This window comes from Bufo gargarizans, chromosome 4 (assembly GCF_014858855.1).
Source record: "Bufo gargarizans isolate SCDJY-AF-19 chromosome 4, ASM1485885v1, whole genome shotgun sequence".
NCBI classification, from domain to species: Eukaryota; Metazoa; Chordata; class Amphibia; order Anura; family Bufonidae; genus Bufo; species Bufo gargarizans.
This window is the reverse complement of record NC_058083.1, coordinates 114,653,019-114,668,245: the sequence shown is the minus strand read 5'-3', so window position 1 is coordinate 114,668,245 and position 15,227 is coordinate 114,653,019.

Here is a 15,227-nt window from a genome sequence, read left to right as displayed (position 1 = left end):
TAGACGGAGAGAGGGTAACGGGACGTATCACATATATACTGTACATAGACGGAGAGAGGGTAACGGGACATATCACATATATACTGTACATAGAGGATACCAGGATGTATTACATATATACTGTACATAGACGGAGAAAGGGTAACGGGACGTATCACATATATATATTGTACATAGACGGAGAGAGGGTAACGGGACGTATCACATATATATATTGTACATAGACGGAGAGAGGGTAACGGGACGTATCACATATACACTGTACATAGAGGATACCAGGATGTATTACATATATACTGTACATAGACGGAGAAAGGGTAACGGGACGTATCACATATATACTGTACATAGACGGAGGATAACGGGATGTATCACATATATATATTGTACATAGACGGAGAGAGGGTAACGGGACGTATCACATATATACTGTACATAGACGGAGGATAACGGGACGTATCACATATATATATTGTACATAGACGGAGAGAGGGTAACGGGACGTATCACATATATACTGTACATAGACGGAGAGAGGGTAACGGGACGTATCCTGATGAAGAGTTGGACAGTTTTTTCTATTTTTTCAGAAGGTGTATGTGGACCCCCTGTGTCTGGACATCTGCATGTTAGCTGCCCAGGTCTAGAGGAGGTGTAGAATGTGGCAGCAATGTGCCACGCTCTTCACACCTGGACTTCCTCCATGTCCCTGTCATTCACCTTCACACATCCCCCCTCCCTCATGTGAAGTATGAGAGGGCTGCAGAAAGCCGCCAGCTCCTCCTCAGCACAGCGCTCCTTCCTGCCTCGCTCCTTGTCTTGCTGCAAGCAATCATTTTGCTATTAAAGCATAATCCCCTTGGACCTGAATCTGCAGCATTTCACTTATTTGAACCTACGATGCAGAACTGCAGGGCACCATGGGAAATAGAAACCACTGCTTTCCATGACCCCTTTCCTTTAACATCTTCTTTATTCCAACCTGTTGATGTTTATGACATAAGGTTCAAGGTACAATAAGAAACCCCTGGATATCTTCCTTACGGAAACCAAATTATTATGAAGCATCTGGTGGCGACACTGAAGGGATAGATTGTAGATTTGGTAGTAATCCAGGGAGGGGAGAGAGAGTGCAACCCTGTAGCCAGGGCCATCGCTGGGTAATAGTGCAAAATACTGCCCAAGTAGTGCCATGGATGCTAAATAACCCAAGTAATACTGTCACATAGTGCCTACATAATACTGCCATATAGTGCCTACATAATACTGCCATATAGTGCCTACATAATACTGCCATATAGTGCCTACATAATAGTGCCATATAGAGCCTACATAATACTGCCATATAGAGCCTACATAATACTGCCATATAGTGCCTACATAATACTGCCATATAGTGCCTACATAATAGTGCCATATAGAGCCTACATAATACTGCCATATAGTGCCTACATAATACTGCCATATAGTGCCTACATAATAGTGCCATATAGTGCCTACATAATAGTGCCATATAGTGCCTACATAATACTGCCATATAGTGCCTACATAATACTGCCATATAGTGCCTACATAATAGTGCCATATAGAGCCTACATAATACTGCCATATAGTGCCTACATAATACTGCCATATAGTGCCTACATAATAGTGCCATATAGTGCCTACATAATAGTGCCATATAGTGCCTACATAATACTGCCATATAGTGCCTACATAATACTGCCATATAGTGCCTACATAATAGTGCCATATAGTGCCTACATAATAGTGCCATATAGAGCCTACATAATACTGCCATATAGAGCCTACATAGCACTGCCTTATAGTAGCTACATAATACTTTGATATAGTTTTAACATAACACTGCCTCATAGCTCATGCACACAAATATATTTTCTTTCCATGTCCGCTCCGTTTTTTTTGCAGAACCATTCATTTCAAAGGGTCCGCAAAAAAAAACGGAAATCACTACGTGTGCATTCTGTTTCCGTATGTCCGTATTTCCGTTCCGCCCAAAAATGTAACATTTCCTATTATTGTCCGCATTACGGACAAGGATAGGACTGTTCTATCAGGGGCCAGCTGCTCCGTTCCGCAAAATACAGAATACACAAGGACGTCATCCGTATTTTTTGCAGATCCGTTTTTTTTGCGGACAGCAAAATACATACGATCGTGTGCATGAGGCCTTATAGTGAGTATGACTGCCACATACTACCTGTAGAATGATCATTTATAGAGATAATACTGCCTTGCAGGGCCTAAGTGATAATGCCATATACTGCCTAAGTATGGCGCCTACATGATATGATCACATAGTGCCCATATATTACTGACAGAACCTGCCTAAATAATGGTACCAAATCATGCCTACATAATACTCCAGTATGGCGACATGTCTAAGGTGCAATGCCTTACAATATGTCGCCCTCTCTTCTCATTTCCCTGGCAGTCGGTCATACAGAACTTGATAGGACATTGTTTGCGTTGGTTACTGAACTTCTGAAAGTGCCACCTGATGGCGCTATAACAAAGATTCTGTTCATATTAGAAGTGATATTTTCACTGCTGCTAGGGCAGTAGTATGGATACTTCCCTCTCCCCTCCCCCACACCACGCTCAGGTTTATTTTATGCTATTGTATAATGTTACTTACAATAGGTTTTACAAGCTCATCGACGTCGCCCACACCTATAATTATCTCATAGTCTGGGAAAGTTCATGGGATATTTAAAGGGAACCTGTCACCTGGATTTTGGGTATAGAGCTGAGGACATGGGTTGCTAGATGGCCGCTAGCACATCCGCACTACCCAGTCCCCATAGCTCTGTGTGCTTTTATTGTGTAAACAAACGGATTTTACATATATGTAAATAAGGCTACTAACGTTTCCGGAGCCCAGCCACGCCCACTGTGAAGGAGCCCAGCACCGCCCCGCATACTACTAATCTCCTCCTTGCTCCCCGACGTCACAAAGCTAGAGTGCCGTAATGTCACGATGCGCGAGCTAGCGCATGCACAGTGTCGGCATAGTTTTCCTTCCCTATGCTGGCATCAGCCTCAGGGAATGAACTGCGCATGCGCTAGCTCTCGCATCTCTACAATACGGCGCTCTAGCTTTGTGACATCGGGGAGCAAGGATGAGATTCGGAGGATACGGGGCGGTGCTGGGCTCCTTCACGGTAGGTGTGGCTGGGCTCAGTCAGAGGACGCTGGACTCATCTCTGAAGCATGGAGGAGACAGGACTCATCTAAGGTTCATTTACATATATGGCGGTAACATTTATTTTAGGTTTTTCTCTGAACTGATAATTCGTTCAGAATTGATTTTAATATCGTTATTAATGTATTAAAAAGTATTTTTAGAAAAGTGAGTGAATAAATAGGCTGAGAAAGTGATGACAGGTTTCCTTTAATCCGACATTAATGCGTTGAGAGTGGATGGCAGTAAACAGGCGGCCGGCGTGTCACCCGCACATATTGTCACCTTTCTAGAATGACTGCAGATTTCTGGGGGCTCTTTCACAAATCAAAAATGCAGAGTCTCGAGAAAACAGCCAAATATTACAGCGGTCATGGTGTGGCGGTATTGTTTGGACTTTGTATTGCAGTATCCTTGGTAATACTGGTCTTTGTATAGAGATTGTCATTCAGTAACAGTACTGTAATATTATTGTGGTAAGGGTTACATTGTGGCGGTATTGTTTGGACTTTGTATTGCAGTATCATTGATAATATTGGTCTTTGCATACCGACTGTTATTCAGTAACAGTATGGTAATATTATCGTGATAACGGTAGTGATCATGGGGTGGTGGTATAATTTGGGCATTGTATAGCAGTATCCTTGGTAGTATTGGTCTTTGTATAGTGCGTTTCGATCAGTAATAGTACGGAGGTAATATTTAATAACTGCATAAGGGCGCATTCACACGACCGTATAAGTGGATCCGCATCCGTTTTGCAAATTTGCGGACCCATTCATTTCAATGGGGCCACAAAAGATTCAGACAGCACAACGTGTGCTGTCCGCATCCGTCGTTTAGTTCCGTGGCCCCGCAAAAAACATAGAGCATGTCCTATTCTTGTTAGGCATTCTCTATATAGCGCTGGCCATGTGCGGTCCGCAAAACACTTACGGTCGTGTGAAGGCACCCTTAATGTCATCATTATACGGTGGTAATATCTGGCCCTGGTATAGCGGTATTATTTGGTAACTATAGATGTTCATAACTCATTTGTGTGGATGTGCTTATGCCCCTGATCTGGCGCTTCACTTGGAGATGCCAGAGATCAGCGATGCAGATCTCTTCTCACCGTCCTCTCCATGTCCTTGTGGTGCGGGTACAATATTTTTCGGATTTGGGGCCCCAATTTAAATTTTGCCCAGGGCCACACTCACAGATGATCCCTCTCACCGCCTCTCTGTCTAATAATAGTCATATCCAGCAGATACCCTCGGAGAGGGAGGCGACCAGGGTCCTAGCAGCGGAGTCACCTTGTATCCGAGCCTGTAGGGGGAGATGGCGAAATATAATTTCCAGATATTGAAATAGGACAGATTTCCATCTAATGTATTCAGCGAATTTACATTCCCAGTTATTTCCAGTAGGCCATTAAGGAGCTCTAGTGCGCTGAAGACTGGCAGAACGTTTAACTCTTGTGGTGCTGATATTAAAGGGTTGCGCTGTACGATGCAAGGAGCCTATATTCCACATAATCTACATACGAGCAGCAGTGTGCATGGCTGCGGGCAACTCGACGAGCGCTGTGCAATTGTCAGTGAAAAATGGATGGCCCTGTTAATGAATTTGGTTGTTAACAGTGTTTGCGGTGCAGAAAGTGGCAATTTCGAGCCTTTTCTGCTTTCATGTGGCGAGCTGCAAGCTGCACAATGATTTAAACAGTGTCCTGGGACTTCACCAGAAATGGCTGCGCCTTACAGCATGAAGCAACAGCGCCACCTAGTGAGCAAGGGTGGGATGTGGACAACCGCTGGCCTGAAATTACTGGAATTTCCTGTTCTCTTAGACCCTGAGACAAGTTTATTATCTATTAAAAGATACACGGGCGGCTCCATGTATCATCAGGCCTATGTCGTTAGTAACCTGAAACCAGGTAGGCTTAAGACTGGAATCACATATTCCTTTTTGATGCTGTTTTTTTGAGTCAAAGCCAGAAAAAAAGGTATAATCCGTCCTTTATGCCTTATATTCCTTATAAATCCACTTCTTGGGCTTTGGTTAAAAAATAAAAAAATAAATAAAAGATTCCAGCCTTAGGGTGCATTCACGGGACCATATGTATTTTGTGGTCCGCAAATCGCAGATCCGAAAAAATATAGAGGACATCTGTGTGACCTTCATGTTGCATCCGTTTTTTGTTTTTTTGTGTAGACCTATTGTAACAATGCCTTTTCTTGTGAGCAAAACAGCCAAAAATAGGACATGTTCTATCTTCTTTGCAGGGCTGTGGAAAGGACATACAGATGCAGACCGATCCGTCCCCCAAAAATGCGGTCGTTTGAATGGGGCCCTAAACTGATATACTGTACAGGAAGACTTGAAAGGAGACCAATAACAAGTAACGCTATGGTCCCTTGAAGTCACTGATGCCGGAATAGCTTTTCCTTATGCACACGACCGTTGTGTGTTTTGCGGTCCGCAATTTGCGGAACGGCACGGACAGCCATTAATATAACTGCCTATTCTTGTCCGCAAAATATGAACAAGAATAGGACATGTTACATATTTTTTGCGAACCACGAAACGGAGCAATGGATGCGGACAGCACACGGAGTGCTGTCCGTATCTTTTGCGGCCCCATTAAAGTGAAAGGGGCTGCATCCTATCCGCCAAAACTGCGGCTCTGATGCGGACCCAAACAACGGCCGTGTGCATGAGGCCTAAATAAAGAAGAAGGAAATCTGATGGTCCCCTACAAGATTAGTCATTGGGTCATACTCACAGTCCTCCTGAATGTCCCTTTTTTGGAGGGACAGTCCCTCTTTTTGACCCTCTGTCCCGCTTTGATCCTTAAATGTCCCTCTTTTTGACCTGGGGATTTAAAGGAAACCTGTCACCAGGATTTTGCACATAGAGCTGGGGACATGGGTTGCTAGATGGCCACTAGCACATCTGCAGTACCCAGGTCCCATAGCTCTCTGCGCTTTCATTGTGTTAAAAAAACATTTTTATCCATATGCAAATTACCTGATATGAGTCCTGTATCCGGAGATGAGTCAAGCGGAAAGGAGCCCAGCACCGCCCCGCGTCCTCCGAATCTCCTCCTTGCTGGCTGACGTCACAGAGCTGGAGCGCCGAAATCTCGCGATGAGCGAGCTAGCGCATGACAGTGTCGGCATCATGTTCATTCCCTGTACTGGCATCAGTACAGGGAACGAACTACGCATGCGCTAGCTCGCGCATCGCGAGATTTCGGCGCTCCAGCTCTGTGACGTCAGCCAGCAAGGAGGAGATTCGGAGGACGCGGGGCGGTGCTGGGCTCCTTTCCGCTTGACTCATTATATACCTGTAAAAGTAGGACACATGATGGCGCTCCTTCCAGAGTCTCATGGATGACTAGCGCTGGTTCTGGTATATAATGTAGAGCCTTTTGTCGAATCAAATCCCTTGAAGATCATGAAGATCCTCTATTAATCCACCTGTCACTGCTAGATTGCTGGTGATTTTCCCATCAGAGGTTACCCAAAGCGATGCTGGATCATCCCTCTCACATAGAGTGTTCTTCTTATTGGATCCGGTGGGTTGGTTTCCAAAGCGCCTTCAGGTTCAACCTCTAACGTAGGTGGTGCTCCGGCCGGCAGCAGATCACTCACGCGAGGGAACCCCAGTTGAAGTCCGGGAACTTGGCGTGTGACGTCACCGCACTGAGTATGGAAGCCTTCAGGGGACAAATTCAATCCGACGCGTTTCTGAGCCTAAACGGGCTCCTTCGTCAGGGATGGTAAGGTTTGTCAATCCTCACGCTGGCAGCAGGGAGCCCTGCTGCCAGCGTGATAACCAAGGAGTGGCTCCGTAAGAAGCATATCAAGGTTCTGGAGTGGCCAGTCTCCAGACCTAAACCCAATAGAACATCTTTGGAGATAGCTGAAACTCAGTGTTGTTTAGTGACAGCCCCGAAACCTGACAGATGTGGAGGAGTGGGCCAAAATCCCTGTTGCAGTGTGTGCAAACCTAGTCAAGAACTACAGGAAACGTTTGACCTCTGTAATCGCAAACAAAGGCTTCTGTTCAAATACTTATGTTCAGCAGAGCAAGACTAATACATTATTTAAAACTCATACAATGTGATTTCCTTCTTTTTTATTTTTTTTATTCTGTCTCTCAGAGTGGGAATGCACCTTCATTGTGAATTTCAGACCCCTCCATGATTTCTAAGTGGGAGAATTTGCAAAATTGCAGGGTGTTCAAATACTTCTGTTCCTCACTGTATGTATTTTGCGGTCCACAAAAAATACGGATGACGTCCATGTGCATTCTGTATTTTGCGGAACGGAACAGCTGGCCCCTAATAGAACAGTAATATCCTTGTCCGTAATGCGGACAATAATAGGGCATGTTCTATTTTTTTGCAGAACGGAAATACGGACATATGGAAATGGAATGCACACAGAATACCTTCTGATTTTTTTGTGGACCCAGTGAAATGAATGGTTCCATAAACGGTCCACAAAAAAAATGGAACTGACACAGAAAGAAAATACGTTAGTGTGCATGAGGCCTTAGACTGGGGTTCCTTGGGCCTACCAGAGAGAAGAAGATGGAGGGCCCATCAGTTTCCTGTTGAACCTCAGAAAGCTGTAGTGTATTAGGCCTGGGCCCATCGGAGGATCCTCTGGTGGGCCAGTTAGACACTGATGGGATGAATGATCTCAGTAGCGATGGTTCAGTCTCGTACAGGCCAAGTTACTGCTGCATATAAATACCCGTAACGAGCCGTGATCAAGAACGAAAATTCACAGAAAAATTGGTTCCCGATTGTCCGCTCTCTCGGCCCATGTTAAAGGGTCTGTAGGACAAGTCCCATAATCCATTTACCGAAAACCTGCTATCACCCTAACCTTCTTCGTCACAGTTCTAAACAGTTTTATTGAATTCTCTTTCACTATGGTGTAGGCTAAAGATGGATGAGAGTAGAATATTAATGATTTACTGAATGGGTATAACCGGTAGTATTTAGTACCGCCATGTACGATGTAAACAGGAAACGCAGCCCCAAGGCTATTAATGCAAGGAACATTCATCCCAGCAGTCATTTGTAACAATTAGGACTGAATCTCCTAGTGCCCTAACTACCTGCAATCCTTCAATCCTTCAAGCTGTTGAGCAGACATGACTGAGCGCAGGGAGAGTCTGTTCTGCATTAATATTCCAGAATAATGGGGATCACTTTGTATCTGTAGTACCGCCCCAAATGTGTAAATTGTACCCAACCTCCATATTCAATGTACAATGTTCACGTGACTGTTGTATCTGTATTCTACAATATGTGACCCACAAGACCACCTCCCACACTTATAGCCATGACAGCAACCATCAGTGGTGAAACCTGGAGCCAGGGTTAATTCACTCTTCAGTCTTTGTCATGCCCACCTACTCGTGGCCATCCATCTCCCTACCAGATCACTGCTGTCAGTTAGGCACTGGGCCCTGTGGGATACCATAGAATTGTGCACATAGCTGCAGAGACTTAGCACACACTGTGATGATGGAAGAGGAGACAAGGTGCTGAATTGTATCCCTTTAGTATTCAAGTCAGCGAACTGAAGGGGCTGAATGCACAATGAGAAGCAGCTGATCTTCTGGATAATAAGGAGGAAGGCAGTCTGCCCACACTGATGACTCCCACACCTCTCCGGCCACATCTGGCCAGTGTGTGTCATTACTGAAGACATTGCCAGGAACAATGGTCAGCAAATGGAGAAGATTTTAGAGCTGTTCTGCTGACAAGCGATTATATTGTAAGGTCTAGAGGCTACAATGCTCCTGGTCCTGGTGCTATTTATGCTTATAGGGAATAAGACGTTTTCTAAATGATGACAGTGACTAAAAGCAAATCCAGCTACCTCTGCAGTCCATGCTGTATCTTATATGGATATGTCAATGAGGGTCATTGTGACAGTATTAATGGGCCCTCTTAGAACTAGGGCATGGGGCACCATGATGGACCTGTTTGAACTAGGGCATGGGATACTGTGATGGACTTCTTTGAACTGGGGCATAGGACACCATGATGGAACTCTTGAACTAGGACATGGGATACCATGATGGACCTTCTTAAACTATGGCATGGGATACCATGATGGACCTCCTTGAACTAGGGCATGATATACCTTGATGGACCTCTTTAAACTATGGCATGGGGCACCTTGATGGACCCCCTGTGGGTGTGATACTGGTAAAATACGCAAATGATTATGTGTGATCAGGCTTGGACTGGCCCACAGGGGTGCAGAGGAATCCCCCGGTGGGCCCCTGAGCAAGGTGGGCCCCTAGTCTCCCACCCCCTGCACAAGTGGCACATAACACAGTAGACCTACTGTACTACATACATATATTCAGTGTACAGCTGCTCCACCAGCCTATGTTCATATAAAAAACTTGTTAGAGTATTTATTATATTTGAATGTATCCATATGGTGGGCCCCCAAAATAAATGTTACTGGTGGGCCCTAGGAACCTCAGTCCGACACTGTGTGTGATGCCTTCCCTTCCCCAACAGCCATCTTTGCTAGTCCGTAGTACCACAGAGCTTTATGTGCCACCATTTCCCTACCTCTGGACCTCTTTAAAATGGATCTGTGAACTCTCCAGACATATCTGTTTTAGCAGCTACTTTATTTTCCATGTAATAATTCTAGAGCATCTTTTCATTCTAACTCTATGGAGTTTATGAATGAATTGTCAGCTAGGTGTTACTGCACTACCACCGCAGCACTAATTGAACAGTGTCAGAATATACAGAGGCACATCCCCAACTGACAACACCCAGTTGCCAATTCATATGGAAATTTCTTGTAGGTCTAATAGAGGAATGACACAACATAGAGTCATGTGAATAGATGCTCCAGAACGGTCATTTAACGTGGAATACAATTTTTACTAAAAACAGACAGTATTGGGGACAGGTCCTTTTTAAAGCAGGATCATTACATTACATGTCACATATGCTCCTGTCCTGCAAGTGCTTCTCTTTAGGACACATAATTCTATATTATACCTACCTGCTGCAGAACCTCTTCTTATAAAAGAAGGGCAGTTTTAGTAATTAGGATCCTGCCCTTTCTTCTCTCGTGTTCTGCTGCAGATGGGATATGTCTTGGTTCTGCAGTAGCAGGATCTTCTTTTCTATGGTCCCTGAGATGCCTTTCAAGTTACACAGCAGTGAGGCGGTGGTTAAGGCTACTTTCACAACAGCATTTTTTATTCAGGTTTTGAGATCCGGCACAGGACTTCCGTTTCACTTAATACATCTGGATGCATCAGTTTCGTCTGGATCTGGTTGTATTAAATAGAAACTGAACAAACGAGATCCGGCATTAAAATCGTGATAAGTCAATGGGTGCCGGATCAGTTTTTTTTGGATCCAGTACCATTGACTTAGGCCTCTTTCACACGACCGTATGGCTTTTTCATTGTTTTGCAGTCCGTTTTAAACGGATCCATTGTTCAGTTTTTTGTTTCCGTTGTGTTTCCGTTCCGTTTTTCCGTTCCGTTTTTCCGTATGGCATATACAGTATACAGTAATTTCATAGAAAAAATTGAGCTGGGCATAACATTTTTAATAGATGGGTCCGCAAAAAACTGAGCGGATACGGAAGACATACGGATGCATTTCCGTATGTGTTCCTTTTTTTGCGGATCCATTGACTTGAATGGAGCCAACGGGAACGTGATTTGCGGGCAATAATAGGACATGTTCTATCTTTAAACGGAACGGAAATACGGAAACGGAATGCACACAGAGTACATTCCGTTTTTTTTGCGGAACCATTGAAATGAATGGTTCCGTATACGGACCGCAAAAAACGGCCCGCAAAACGGAAAAAAAAAACGGTCGTGTGAAAGAGGCCTTACATTGATTTTCATGCCGCATCCGCTTTGTTCAGTTTCTCAGACCGGACACAATATGCAACAAAACGGAACTGTTGCAATAAATGAGGACAAAACTGAACAGTTTTGGCCCGGTTTTGAGATCCTCTGCCGGATCTCGAAATTAAAAACGCTGATGTGAGAGTAGCCTAAAAATACCAATGAAATTAACATGTTCACAACGCCCGGATGATACAGCTAGGAATATAAAATCTGCATTAGTAAAATACTGATAGGTTCATATTTCCTGTGCAGAACAGGCAAAGGAAAACTATGTACGGCTTCTCTGTCCAAGCTTTTATCAAGGGGTGGGCTGCATAATATAAGAAATATTTGTGGTTCTGACCCCATAAAATATTGAGGTTTTCTGGGATGTCCTGGGCCACATACATAGGTAAGCAGTGGAAAACACTCTGAAACAATAAAATATCCATAAAGCTATTGTTAAGAGGAAAATAAAACATTCATTTGGCTTTGAAACCGCTTGTCTTTTTACAGGGAGATTGTGAGTCTGTGCCAGTAAAGAGTGAATCTTATGTGTGGGCCTAGCCGAAAATATCCATAAACCATGACCATATCATACATAGCCCATGGGGTTCTATGCGTATCTGCTAGGGGCGGCTATTCTATAAAAATGATTTTGTGAAACAATGATATAAAACAAGTTACACTGAATATTTACTGTAAGAAAACATGCTGAATTCATTAAATACTGTGTCCAAATGAGGTTTTATAGATTTTGGTATGAAATAAAATTCCTGAAGTGAGATTCGGTAAAATTGTTTCAGAAGTAGATGATTAAATGTCGTTTTTTCTTTCCCTTCTACAAATATAATGATGATAATAATGAAGATTGTAATAATAGTTCTAATAATCTATTAAAAATTACAATTATTGAAACTGATTGTAAAACACTCGTATTTTCAGTTTTATTAAAACACACATTTTCTCCTTTGCTGTGTCTTCAATTGAAATCCTTTGAGGGAGAGATTACCCCACAAACGGAAATTTTAATTTAATTTTTTTAATAATTTGCTGGGTTTTTGCATCTTTTTAAATTCAAACAAAATGCCAACTCCAGATGTTTGAGGTGCTTTTTTTGGTGAATGGCATTTAAAAAAAATCAAAGGATGTTTTAGGGTTGATGTTTTTACCCTTATTGCTTGCCATTTTCCTCCCACATACCTCCAGAATTTTTTATTTTTTTTGGCAGCCTCAAAAAAACACATGAGCATTGTGTGTTTCTGTTCATGGCGTTTTTGGATGGTGTTTTTTTCCCCCATATGCTTATACAAAGAAAGTTCATCACAGGGTGGAAATCCTTTCCTTAAAAAAAAACCCAGGCATACAAAAACACCATTAAAAAATTACAAGGCAAAAACACCTAAAAAATGCACAAAAATGTTGATCAAGTTAAGCATTTTTTGAAGGTTTTTTTTGGGTCCGAAATATACCAGGATGGATCCAAACTGTGTGTGAAGGCGTCCTAAAGATGGCTATATACTGTACATTTGATGAATGTCAGCAGAATATGACGATTTTGGACATAAGAGGCCAACCATGTCTCTCGATAGGATGTTGGGGGTAAGAAATGAAACAGGCATGTCACAAGATGGAAAGTGTACAATGATGTTGCAGAGCATAGATCTATAACAGTGATATCAAAAATATTGGCTAAAAACTAGAGTGATGTCCCAGCACAAGGATAATAATCATGGCATCATAATGTACACAGTGATGTCACAGTACAGAGATGATAAACACACTCCCTTTTATAATAAACCGGTTGTTGGGCCCCCAGTTGGTCTTAAAGGGGGTACTGATACTGTTATAATAAAATAAACAATTATAATCGGGGTTTGACCACACGGTCAGGCTTCATTTTTGTAAGCCAAAATTAGGAGTGGATCATAAAAGTATAAAGGACATGTACGACTTCTTCTCTTTTTTCTCTTCGCTTTGACTTCCAAAACTGCATCAGGAAATGTGATTGTGCGGCCGTACCCTTACCATCTCGAACCCGCACCCCAGTGGGCTTTGTTGTTCTGACTGTAGCAGGGATCAGCCTGTGTACTGCACATGACCATTGCAGTCAATGACTGGCCTCCTCAGCAGGGGCGTAGCTATAGAAGGAGAAGTGGCTGCCATGGGGCCCGAACTCAGAAGGAGCCCACCTGGGAGGAAGGCTACAAAATGTTATTGTCAGGGCACTCCCAGCAGTATTATACAATGACAATACATACAGTGACAGTATGTACAGTCACATGCCATTCAGTATGTACTGTATGTTTAGGAAATGGATGGAGTGGCTGCTGGGCCTGGTCTGAAAGATTGATCTTGACTAGCTACAGGAGTGAGGGTTGCATGGGAGGAAGACATTGTGAAGAAGTTGCTGGGGCAGGACATTCAAAAATTTGCTGTGGGGCCAAGTCAGTTCTATTTACGCCACTGCTCAACAGTCTTGTGCCATACACCACTGAGGCTAGTGATTGGCTGCAGCGGTCACCTGCGATATATGGGAGTATCGTTGCTTAAGTCAAAACATGTCACGGCTGTAGGTGGTAACTGCGGAATCCATAAGATGGAAGTCAAAACGGAAGCCTTTAGAGGGATTCTGTTTTGATCCGTCTTAATAGAAGTCTATGGAGAATCATAACGGATCCGTCTGGGTCCCGTTATGCAAGACGGAAAACGAACAGGACTTTTTTCTCCGTTCTGCAGAACGAAAACCAGACGGATCCGTTATGCTTCCCCATAGACTTCTATTAAGACGGAAAGCAAAATGGAATGTCTTTTAAAGGCTTCCGTTTTGCATTCCATCATAATACAAGTCTCCGGGCAGCATAACGGATCCGCCCTTCCGTCTTATGGATTCCGTTATTTTCCGTTATAACCATGCTATAACGGAAAGCCATAACGGAATCCAGAACGCAGATGTGAACCCACCCATAGTTGTATTCTTCCTTATATACCATCACCACCAGTGACAGAGGGATATCTGAAAATCGGGAAAGCTTCAAAAAGAGTAGGTGTAATCTATCCAGCGTTTAATCCCATTAAAAGCAATGTCCTTAATGGGTGGAATTAGCTGCAGGATTCTGCTCGGGTTACAGATGATGGATGAAGCACTGATTTCCAAAATGACATGAAGACTCTTTTTTCTTTTCTTAGGCTTTGTTCGCTGCTATAAGTAAAGGATGACCATTACAAAGAAAGCAAACACTAACCTCTCATGTGCCCCACCTTCCCAGGAGACTTTCCCTTTTCCAACCAAAATATCAAATTTGGATAAATGTCTCTCATTGTCCCCCCGTTGTCATGATAGAAAGTACTGATGAAACATGGAACTTGTTAGAAAGTTGGTAATTTATGTGGTTTAATCTCAGGTTGATACATATTTCATGATGTGAGTAAACCCTTGGTATCCCAGCTCCTCAGAGAACCTGTATGATGGCACATGAAGTCCTTGTGGTTCTCTATTATGAAGCAGTAGATATTCTGTGCCATGTCTCTAAGGTATTTTTCCCTAGAAGCAATGTTTCCAGAGCTTTACATAAGATGGCATTCAATATAGCAGTTTCTATTCCTCGATATGAAGTTGTAAGCCCACAGAGGTATGATATTGCGCCATAAACTTCTATCAGTGTGGTGCAGGGTTGCCAACCATCCAGAAATAGACAGTTCTAGACAGTCTGTAAAAATGCTTAACTTTTTTCCTGTGTCTGTGAAGAAAAATATGAAGCAGGCATTGGCTATTCGTTCAGTCCTATAAGCCTACCCATCCCATAACCTCCACCCCTCCCCCTACCCCATATAAAAAAAACACACCACACCACTGCTTGGATTTAATCGGCCACAGCAGCCGTTTATTAAATAAATACAACATAAATATAACATGAGTTAACCCCTGACGAGGGAGGTCCTAGAAGCCCCAATAACTTTATAACCACTGGAACACCTGCGTCTCCATCTTGCCCCCAGCCGAGAACCGAGCTCGGAGGCAGCAACTGATGGACGCGTACTTAGTTCCTATCAGCTCCTCAATGAGAGTCCAGCCCCTCCCGCGGGGCCCTCCCATCCTCAAGTACCACGATATTTCACCACTTCAAGG